Source organism: Plecotus auritus (assembly GCF_963455305.1).
Source record: "Plecotus auritus genome assembly, chromosome: 2".
NCBI lineage: Eukaryota > Metazoa > Chordata > Mammalia > Chiroptera > Vespertilionidae > Plecotus > Plecotus auritus.
In genome coordinates this window covers 78838084-78850293 of record NC_137771.1, presented here as the reverse complement: position 1 = coordinate 78850293, position 12210 = coordinate 78838084, and the positions used below count along the sequence as shown (strand labels likewise).

Genomic DNA, 12210 nt, shown 5'->3' with positions numbered 1-12210 from the left:
GGTTTCCTTGGCAATGGAGGAAGCCAAGCTTTCTGCCTGCCCTTGCCGGCCTAGGCCTCCACTCAAGGCTACAAAGTTTCAATGATAGAAGATACATAAGTCCAAATAGAAATGGCGGCAGCCACGGAGCTGGAAAGAGCAGGAGGCTAGGGTTGCCCCCGGCGATCGAGGAAGCCAAGCTTTCCGCACACCCTGGCCAGCCCAGGCCTCTGCTTAAGGCTACAAAGTTTCAATTACAGAAGATACATAAATCCCCCAAAAAATGGCTGCCGCCACAGAGCAAGCAGAAGACTTGGCTCCGCTCCAGGCTACAAAGTTTCAACTGTAGAAGATAAATAAACCCCAGATACCAGGGCCTCTGCTTGGGTCGCCAGGGGGCGTGGCCGGCCTGCAAACCACCACAGGCCCCTCGCCCAGGCAGCCTCACGCCCCAATGGAACCCCCACCCTGATCCGGGACACCCTTCAGGGCAAACCAGCTGGCCCCACCCGTGCACCAGGCCTCTATCCTATCTAATAAAAGAGTAATATGTAGATTGACTATCACTCCAACACACAAGATGGCTGTCCTTATGTGGTCAAAGATCCTGCCCCCATGTGGACACAAGGTGGCCACCACAAGATGGCCAGCAAGGGAGGACAGTTGGGAGGGACCAGGCCTGCAAGGGAGGGCAGTTGGGGGCGATCGAGCCTGCAGGGGAGGGCAGTTAGGGGTGACCAAGCCAGCAGGGGACGGAAGTTGGGGGCGACCAGGCCTGCAGGGAAAGTCAGTTGGGAGGGACTTAGGCCTGCAGGGTTGAGCAGTGGGGGGGGGGAGGGACCAGGCCTGTAGGGGAGGGCAGTTGGTGGGGTCCCAGGCCTGCAGGGGAGAGCAGTTGGGGGGTACCAGGCCTACAGGGGAGGGCAGTTAGGGGTGACCAGGCCTGCAGGGGAGGGCAGTTAGGGGTGACCAGGCCTGCAGGGGAGGGCAGTTAGGGGCACACAGGCTGGCAGGGGAGCAGTTAAGCATAAATCAGGCTGGTAGGGGAGTGGTTAGGGGGTGATTAGGCTGGCAGGCAGAAGCAGTTAGGGGCAATCAGGAAGGCAGGCAGGCAAGCAGTTGGGATCCAACAGTCATTGATTGTGAGAGGGATGTCCGACTGCCCCTTTAGGCCCAATCCCACTGGGATCGGGCTTAAACGGACAGTCGGACATCCCTGGAGGGGTCCCAGATAGGAGAAAGTGCAGGCTGGGCTGAGGGACATCCCCCTCCCCCGTGCACGAATTTCGTGCACCGGGCCTCTAGTCAATAATGAGAAAGAATCATTGATTGGCTGCCTCCTGCACTCCCCCTACTGGAGATTGAGCCCACAATCCGGGCATGTGCTGTAAACCAGAACCAAACCAAGGACTCTTTAGTTTGCAGGCCAAAGCTCTCTTCACTGAGAGAAACCAACTAGGGCTGTTTTACACTTTAATGAGTAGTTTTAATATGTAATTCTTATACCTTTAAAGGACTAGATTTTCCTTTCATCATTTCACTCAGCTGAAGACATTTCAGAGTATTAATTTTACTCAGGGCAGCCTCTGTACTTGGAGTACATTTCCTCATCTTCTCCCACTCCTTGATACCATTTCTTCAGTGACACCATTTCAGAATGTAATCCAGTTCTTTCTAGATACTCTCTATAAATTGCCCATTTGGTTAATTCTTTGGAGAGCTTAATTAGTGTCCTATGAGGATGGGACAAAAGAAACAAGCCACACAGAGAGCTGTTCATGATTACCCTCACCCTCCATCCTGGTTCACTTCAGCATATTGCATATTTTGTTCAACTCAGCTTTGACACAGTTCTTTCTTTTCCTACCTATTTTTACTATTCTTAATCTGTAGCTAATTTGGAAATATTTATAAAGACAGTGTTTGATTTTGAAGTCATTTTTTTTTTTACCTAAGACAGAAGGAAATTCTTAGCATCTAATATGGTACATATTTTCTTTAATCATCGTTATTTAGACCCATATTTATCCAGTTCTGATGTGAAGTTAGCATCAAGCATTAATAATGTATAACACATCTGATGATTAGAAAGATTAAGTTCAAAGCCTGCTCTGCTATCTTTTTAAAAAAATCTTTCAATCTTATAAAATGGCAAAATTTAAGATCTGAAAACACTTATGTATAAATGATTGATTCTATTATCATTAGACAGAATTGTGCACACAAAAATTGCATCAGATTTTTGTATTTGTAGAGGCCACATACTTTGCATATAATTTTAACTTTCATTTGATTAAAAATAACAGGACATTTTAAAAGTAGCTCAAGTCCTAAAATGTAAATTTAGCTCATCAACTGGAGGCTTTTCTGATCTCTCTTTACATGCTAGCTGAGTACCTAATCCTATAACCTTGGAGTCATGGTGTTTAAAAAAGCAGCAGGTTAGAATCTCAGAAATATTTTGACAAGGTGTTCTTAGACAAGCTAGCCTATCATGGCAGTAATGTTTTAATTTCAGGTCCAATTAAAGAACTGACATATGAAGCCAACTTTACCAAGTAGAAACAATTAAAGTAGAATAAGAAGTCAATACGTCCCTCCTTGTTGCCATATAAAAATTATATACCCGTTTATCAGTTTGAATTCAAAATCCATATTTTTTAGTAGCAAAAGACTGCAAAGATCCTATTAATTTATTTTATAATTTCAAGTAAAGTAATAAGAGCCTTTCAATTCATGCATTTTGAGACATTTGAAAAAATCCACACATTTATAATAAATCCAACATAAGGGGAATTTTGCAAACTAGCAAAATTTAAATTGTGCTTGATACTTATTTGTTTATGTCTTGTTTTGGGGAAACAATTCTCTGCTGCTTCTTTCCAACCCTGCTCCCAGGATGATCAGTTATAAATCTCACGTGAATTAGTTTGTGCAGTTCCTCAGGAATGACTTTAGGTTTCAGGAGGATCATAGATCAGTCCACAGGAGGGATGCTATTGTTTGACATGTTGATGGAGCAGTGTCAGGAAGAAAAACAATTTTTCTTCTATCTTTCTTAGGTTCTTCAGGTGGGATTCTGTAAGTTAGACTGGCCAAAACAGATTAATAAGAGAAAAGCTGAAGGCTTTTGACATGTGCATCACACAGAGATTGCACCCAGATATCAGTAACCTAAAGTGGTGTTTTGAACTTGGGTTCATATACCATTTTATGCTAAAACAAAAGAAAAGTCATTTGAGGCATTAAGAACAGGGAGACACGTTATAGGAATGTGACCAGGAAGAGCATGGTAAACAAGAATGTTTATTAAGGTTTGTCATGCAGACTTAGTCTTGACTTCATGTTGTAAAAAGTCCCCCCCTTCCTAACTTGGAATTTTCATATATTCATTTTTACCCCGAAAATTCTATTTTTTATTATTATTATTATTATTATTATTATTATTATTATTATTGAAGGAAAACAAGCCCTGTTGCCCTAGCCGATTTGGCTCAGTGGATAGAGTGTCGGCCTGGGGACTGAAGGGTCCCGGGTTCGATTCCGGTCAAGGGGCATGTACCTTGGTTGCGGGCACATCCCCAGTAGGGGGCGTGTAGGAGGCAGCTGATGGATGCTTCTTTCTCATTGGTATTTCTATCTCTCTATCCCTGTCCCTTCCTCTCTGTAAAAAAAAATCAATAAAATATATTAAAAAAAAAAAAAAGAAAACAAGCCCTGTTTTTAGAGCTTTTTAGCTCAAAATAATTCATAAGCCAGGGAGGCATATTTTAGGGTGGCATATTCTGGTACCTTTCCAGAGTCAGGGTGACCATTTTTACATTTCAGTTCTACCATTGTGCCTTGGGTAAGGTAGTTACCTTGTCTGAGTCTTAGAGTAAAACTGTTATCAGTGGAAGTGGAATTCCTGGGGTGCTGCAGGAAAAGAATTTCCTGAGGTCCCCACGGGAGGATGGGCTTTTGTGGAAAGTTTTATTAATGATGTAAAATTAAGGAGGTTTCCCTCCAAGGTCCCATCTCTATCTGTCTGACCATGGAAGAAGTCCAATCTTGTCTGCAGCAGGGCCAGGATTAAGGCCACTGCCCAGAGTTTCTGCTCCATATTAAAGTCCAGTCCAGCATCTGGGTAACTTTAGCTCAGGTTCCCAGCTACAGTCCATTGTGTGTGAGGTCTGCACAGTCATATACCATGTGGCTGCTTAACGCCATATGACTATGGAGAGAACAGGTATGTGCAGGTCACAGAGCAAGAGAATACAAGAGCGAACAACAAGAGAGAGGGAACTCTTTGGTGATTTCAACCCGGAACTTCCTTTGTGAGCTTTTGATGGGGTCCACCCCCTAGCCAATTCATTGTTCCCCAGGCCAGACTGACATACAAGCACCTTCCCTACCCTGACATACAAGCACCTTCCCTATCTCACCCTGATGTCACTGCATATGTGCCCATGTCCCCTTTGTTGGACACCTTCCCCCAGTGATCCGCAGGGAGTGGACCAGTGGTTACCTGGGGAGTGTGAAGCTGTAGCTTCCTGGTGAAGCTGCCCAAGTGACCATGCTTATAATTCCTGGTCTCCCCTTTGCTCTCTTCCAATATTAATATTAACCAGCTTTTGACAACAATAACAACTACTTCCTAGCTTTGTTCAGAAATTTAAGTGAAATAATGATTGCAACTCAGCAGTGTCTAGCACATAAGGATGCTAAGCTATTAATATTACTAGAGGCCTGGTACATGAATTTGTGCACCAGTGGGGTCCTGCAGGGCTGAAACTGGCTCTCCGAAGTGCCCCTAGGGGTCCCCGATAGCAGGAAGGGTGCAGGCCAGGCCGAGGGATCCCACTGGTGCATGATCAGGGCTGGGGAGGGACGTGGGAGGTCTCCAGAGCATGTCCGGCCCATCTCGCTCAGTCCCAATTGACTGGACCCCAGCAGCAAGCTAACCTACCGGTCAGAGCATCTGCCCCCTGGTGGTCAGTGCACATGATAGCGAGCGGTTGAGCAGACTTACCATATCATTAGCATATTACGCTTTGATTGATTGAATGGATGACTGGACACTTAGCTTATTAGGCTTTTATTATATAGGATTACTATTATTATTGCACCACTAATGTGATTTGGAAAGGGCTGGGAGCTTTGGTGGTTCCTGAAATAATCTTTCTAATTAAATGACTGCTTATGGTCCATGCTTTTAAGACCAAATTCTTAAAGGGCTTTTAAGAATTCCCTTACCTTACAATGAATTTGGGAGTGGGGAAAGAATAGCCCATCCTTTTTTCCCCCTTTTAATTTTATTCTCATTTTATCTTCTTTTTGAACAAAGACATTTCTTTCATGTCTGTTTTTCCCACTCTCATCTTAGCTCCAGGGACAACATTGCTCTAATAGTAATAACTTCTTCAGGAGTGATTCTCAGATGTTTTGATGATTTTTATCTCTGGTTCTTCTTTGTTTGTTGTTTTCATATTCAGATTTTTTTCTCCTGTTATGTTAATATGGCAGCATTATGAGCCCCTTGAGAGTAAGTGCCTAGGAAATTTGGGACCTGCTTAGAAGAAAGGTTTTCTTTTATTTTTCAAGAAATTGAGCTTGCTTTGAAAGATGTGTTGTCAGGAAATATTAGTAGGTTAATATTTTGAAAATCATCTCACTTTTTCTAAACCCACTAGATAGTATCAGTTATAATTTTATAATCTAATTGTTCCAAGGTGATAGTGAGAGCAATGAATTTTTCTTTTGACAGTGATTGTCTTAACTATGATTAGTTTTTCTCATTCTATATATAATTGATATTATTAGGCAAAAAAGGGCAGAACTGGTATGACAGGTCACTGGATTATTTTACAAAATCTACAGCCTTGTATCTCACATACTAGGGTATGTTATGTGTAGCCTGTTGTAGTTTGCCTGGAAATTTTTTATCATTTAGAATTTAATACCATTTGGGGTGAAACCTCCTGTTGTCCATATAACAGTAAATGTCTTCCTGTTCTTCTTTGTAATCAAAATGCATTTCCATTCCAGTATTTATTGAAAGTTGGTTAAGAAAAAGGACGCTGCAGTCTGATAGACTTAGGTTCTAATCCAATTATTCCACTTATTTCTCTTCATTGCACATAGTGTTTTCAACGCCTCTGAATGCTAGTTTCTTCTTTCATAAAATGACAATGAATTTGTAGAATGCCTTAGGTTATGCTGTATAGCAAATGATCTTAAAATTCTCAGTGGCTATGACAACAATAATGTTTGTCTTGCTCATGCCACATATGGTCATGGGTTGGTTGAAGCTCTGTTTAAGTTGTCTCCACTTCAGAACCTAGACTGTGGAAGAGGAAGGAAAAAGAGACATGGAGAACCAGGCTTTAAACCTTCTGCCCAGAAATAGAGACTGTCATTTCTGCCCACATTTCATTGGCTGTTGCATGTCACACAGCTACTCCTGAGTATAATGCGGCAATGATTCTAACACTCCCACAAGAAGATAAACCAGGATAGTTGTCAAACACTGATATAGGCTACCACAGAAAGAATAAAAATATCCTAGATCAGTGGTCGGCAAACTCATTAGTCAACAGAGCGGCAAACCGCAGCTCGCGAGCTGCATGTGGCTCACAAGCCGCATGTGGCTCGCGAGCCGCAGTTTGCCAACCACTGTCCTAGATAATCAAGTGAGGGGTCAGGTGAGATATATACAAATTGCCCCACAGAGTGTTTGCATGTTTATGAAATGCAGAGGAGGTTGATCTCTTAGTATTTTCAACCCCAGAAACATAGTTTAATGTTTAATAAATATTTGCTTAGCTGCATAATTTTACATACCAAGCAACCCTAAGTAGGGCGGTTACCGCACTAGAACATTTTTTTCTACTGTGTACTGCCTAACACATGAAAAAAAAGTTATCAAAAACAACCTAATTGTGGATAATCGTACAATAGATAAATGAGTTAAGTATTTTATTTTTAAGTATTTTAAAATAAATCTTTGACATCTGCCTTCCCATTAGATTCCTTAATTAGTTATATCATGTCTCAGAGAAGCCAATAGAATTATCTGAGCTGAATGCTCAGTCTAACTGGGTTGTGCTTTCCCCATTAAATTGATCAGGTAATTAGAAGTGTGTTCTTTTTTAATTTGTTCTTTTAGTGTTTAGTAGACTCACTCTTTTCTCTTTTAATGAGAAAAAAAGGCAACTATATGTTTACTATACATGTACGTGCTCATCCTATCTAATAAAAGAGTAATATGCAAATTGACCATCACTCCAAGACACAAGATGGCCGCCCCCATGTGGTCAAAGATGGCTGCCCCATGTGTACACAAGATGGCCACCACAAGATGGCTGGCAGGGGAGGGCACTAGTGGGCAGTTTGGGGTGACAAGGCTGGCAGAGGAGGGCAGTTGGGGGTGGCCAGGCCAGCAGAGGAGGGCAGTTGGGGTGGAACAGGCCAGCAGGGGAGGGCAGTTGGGGGGGGGGAGGGGAGTTGGGGGATCAGGCCTGCAGGGGAGGGCAGTTGGGAGGGTTAGGCCTGTTGGGGGGGCTAGGCCTGCAGGGGAGGGCAGTTAGGGGTGACCAGGCCAGCAGGGGAGGGCAGTTGGGGGTGACCGGGCCTGCAGGGGAGGGCAGTTGGGGGAGACCAGGTCTGCAGAGGAGGGCAGTTGTGGGTGATCAGGCCAGCAGGGAGGGCAGTTAGGGGTGAGCGGGCCAGCAGAGGAGGGCAGTTGGGGGGAGACGAGGCCAGCAGGGGAGGGCAGTTGTGGAGGGAGCAGGCCTGCAGGGGATGACAGTTGCAGGGGGGGGGGGAACCGAGGCCTGCAAGAGAGGGCAGTTGGGGTGAACCAGGCCTGCAGGGGAGGGCAGTTTGGGGTGACCAGGCCGGCAGGGGAGGGAAGTTAGGGGCAATTGAGCCGGCAGGGGAGCAGTTAGGCGTCCATCAGGCTGGCAGTAGAGTGGTTAGGGGGTGATGAGGCTGGCAGGCAGAAGCGGTTAGGGGCAATCAGGCAGAGGTACGCGAGCGGTTGGGAGCCAGCAGTCCTGGATTGTGAGAGGGATGTCCGACTGCCCGTTTAGTCCCGATCCCGGTAGGATCAGGCCTAAACGGGCGGTCGGGCATCCCTCAAGGGGTCCTAGATTGGAGAGGGTGCAGGCCTGACTGAGGGACACCCCCCCACCCGTGCATGAATTTCGTGCACCGGGCCTCTAGTATTATATAATGTTTGAATCACCACTGATGTTACTGTTTTCATTTTAAAATTAAGACAGTAAAATTGACTTTTTTATGTGTGTGCAGTTTCATGACTTTTTACATGTATAGATTCATGTAACTATGACCATTAGGAGGATACAGAAACTCTCCTGATTTCTTGGCCTTAGCAGAGCAGAATCATAATTTAAAACTAAAGCGAATAATATCCATTGAAAATAATTGTGTGTATAATTACAACTCTTAGGACTTTGACATTAGTATTAATGTGTACTTTTATCTCCATAATATAGTGTCTGCTTATTGACTCTGACACTGAGGTGAAGTGGTGATGGTAAAGGAACATCAAAATCCTTTTAGCATTTCTGTGAAAGCTAATAGAACATTTGTCTCAACTTACTTTAATGCAGATAACTGAAAATGTTAACTCTTTGCAGCTTGGAAGTGAATTTTTTGTTATAATAAAGTTATAGATCACATTTAAATTGGCATCTGTTCACAATATCTAACCTTTTCATTTGGAACATAGGATTGGAAATATTCTCTTCTCATGCTCCTAATTGACTTACTGATGCCACTAATGATCGTACATTTTTAGATTGCTGAGAGTAAATGTAGGTGTTGGCAATTCACTTAGTGGCAGTTACATTGTCATTAATGAAATAATGTTTAAAATATGACTTACTTAATCTTGACTGGTATGTTCAGGAAGTGTTGAAAGTGACTCCAGAAATAGGATGTCCTGGAGCACAAACATTTTGTGCTACTTAGACCTTGAGCTAGAAGTCTTTGTAGAACTTCCTCTATGTTGATTAAGTGATTGGGTCTTGCAGTCATTCATTCATTCAACTATATAATTTAAGTATTTTAAAGACAAGGAATTGATCAACAAAATGGGGAGAGACAGACAAACAAGTATACCCTTGGGATATGAGCTTGTACAGTGAAATTGCAGGACGGGGAAATAAGTGCTAATAGAAGTGTAAGTGCTCTGGCATTGACAATAGAACTGCCTACCAACTGCCTGGAAAAGTGATATTTAAAATAATAATATTGCTACAGCAGGGATGAACTTTGAAAACATGCTAAGTGAAATAAGCCAGACACAAAAGGATAAATATTGTATGACTTCATTTATAGGAGGTACCTAGAATAGTGACATTCATAGAGACAGAAAGTAAAGAGCTAAGAGGAAGCAGACATTGGGAGTTATTGTTTAATGGATAGAGAGTTTCAGTTTGGGATAATGAAAAAGTTCTGGATATGAATGGTGGTGATGATGGCACACCATTATATACCCCAAAACAATCAAAATGGTGAATTTTATGTTACATATATTTTACCACAATAAAATAAAAAACAATGGAAACCATAAAACTTTTTCATTTATAGCCCTACCCCCATTCTTCTAATCAAGCTAATAGTTTTGCATGAAATGACATATTTAATAAATTCTAAAATCCTGTTCTATTTAATTGAAAAAATTAAATAAATTACATAGTTTAACATGGGTGACCCTTGAAAACATTATAAGTAAGAGAAGCCAGCTACAAAAGACATATTTTATGATTCTATTTATATGAAATGTCCAGAATAGCACTTCATAGAGCTAGAAAGTAAACTAGTGGTTGGTTGTTTAGGGCTGGGGGAAAGGAATTGTAGACTGAGGGACATCTATAAGAGACTGCTAGTGGGTACAGGGTTTGTTTTGGGGGAATGAAAATATTCTAAAATTAGACAGTGGTGAGGGTTGCGCCATCTTATAAATGTAGTTTAATTTAATTGCATACTTTTTATGGGTGAATTTTACGATATGCGAATTTTATCTCAAGCTATGTTTAAGATGCTTAAAGGTAATGGTGTAGTTTCTGTGTTTTGAAGTATTGTCTTTCTTAGTCATGTACCTTAGGTTTCTTGAAAACAACATGACAGCGTAAAGTTTAGCATTTTAAATATGCATGTACTTCCTACAAAGCTATCCGCTGAGAGGGCTTTCGGATTGGTAATTATCAATGGGAATGCAGAGACATTTGAATGCAAGTATTAATATGTTTTATAACTCTCACACACTGAGGGACTTTGTTAAGCTAGTAGTGTTTATATTCAAAACTAGGTCGAATATGATGATTAATTTGATGACTGCAGGGCAATAAAAATGAAACTTAACATTTAAAGAAAAATGTTCCCATACACAGGGTTGCTTTTTTAAAATTAAGCCTGTTTTCATTCAATTCATTATTTTTTCTTTGCTTTTTAAGTTTATAAAAATGTGGCAAACCTTGAGATCATTACCAGTTTGTAATAGGAGAGCTCCACGTAAAAGCACCAGGTAGAAACACTATTGTTTTGGTAATCTGGTTAGCCATTCTCTGGTCCTTACATATTGGTCACCATCTGTATTCTAAGCAGCCTTGATACATCAACCCTTAAATTATAAATGTCCTTATATTAAAATAGATACTGTTTGCATGCACACTTACCTGTGTACTCAGACTCTCTCCCCCAGGTCAGAGCTCCGGTTGCTCACGGCTGCCATTCTTCTGTTAGCCACACTTGAACTAAGTGCCCCTTTCTTTCTGATGAACCTGGACCCCATACATCATTTTCATACGATAGTACACTGTGAATCCAATCTGAAGCTCCTTTTAGAAATAGAACCAATGAAGTATCTGAGTTTTATTTTTCCATATATTGACTTGTATATTTACATATAATTTTTAACTTATTCCAAAAATCAAGGCAGGCTGATTACATGCTTATTTACTGATTTGAATATGTGCTTGTTTACCTGCTTTAGCCAATTACTAATTGAAAATTTGTCTTCCTATCAAATAGCAATTATATTTTAGACCTCTTTCTATGTATAACGATGCGGTTCTAACCCATATACCTTTATAAGTTTGGAGTTGCACTTGACACAGTTTCAGCCATTGTAGAGGTCCAAAGAGAGGACGAAAGCCTAACCCCTACTCCATCTTAGAAGTTGGTCATCATATTGCAAAGCAGAAGCAAGGGAGCTCTTGGTAACTCTAGGGACAGGTAACACAGGAGGAATCACAGAGGAGAAGGCATCCCTTGCATGAGAGAACCTTAGCTATAAGCTGAACCTTCAAACAGAAGAATTTGGACAGGTGAAGAGATCAAAGGTTATCTTGAACCAACAGCGCTGAATGAGATCAGGATAGAAGAAAAAAAAACAAAACAAAAAATTTGTTTCTTTCGGGTATATTATGTGCAGACATGACTCTTTTAGTAGGCAAAATGTAGGCTTTAATGAAGGGCAAGTTTATTTTTATTTTCTGTTCTGGTGCCTACCATTATAAAGTTATGAGTGGGAAGTTTTGAGATCCAAAGGGGAAACCCACCACTTACCCTCCTTATTTCCTATTAACAGTTTAGTTTGTAAATGGTCATACTGTAAGAGGGCAGGCTTCCTCTGGTGAGTTCCTGTTTATAGCTGTAGGCCACCCTGTGTGTTTCTAGAGAAACTTCACTACCCTTTCTGGTTGGGGTCATGTTTGCATGGGGACACCCTTCAAATTTATTTTATGTAGATCATATAATTTAGCATTTTAAATATGCATATACAAATGACCTCTCCTTCACTTACTAGTTAAGGGAAGTAGCTTATTGAAAAGCTGTTCTACTTATTGATGGGTTTCCATTAATGTGTATGAAAATGTGTTCCCATGAATTTTACATATTCTCCAAGGAATAAGAAGATTAGATCATTTTTTTGTTTGTTTTAATCGTCACCCAAGCATATTTTTTCCATTGACTTTTAGAGAGAGTGGAAGAGAGAGGGAAAGACAGAGAGAAACATCGATGTGAGAGAAATACATCAATTGGTTGCTTCCTGCACACATCCTGACCAGGACCCAGGCTGGGGTGGAGCCTGCAATTGAGGTTTGTGCCTTGACCGGAATCGAACCCAGGACCCTTCAGTCCCCAGCCGGTGCTCTATCCACTGAGCCAAACCATCTGCAGGTGTCCTCAAACTACAGCCCGCGGGCCACATGCGGCCCG

The 12210-nt window shown here is 41.7% G+C and overlaps 1 protein-coding gene across 4 annotated transcripts in view; it reads left to right on the top strand.

Annotated features, from left to right (window-relative positions):
- The window catches only part of CDKAL1 (CDKAL1 threonylcarbamoyladenosine tRNA methylthiotransferase), a gene marked incomplete at its 5' end in the record, with an annotated part of 690467 nt that overhangs the window by 447110 nt on the left and 231147 nt on the right, over positions 1–12210 (top strand). The window lies entirely within an intron of this gene.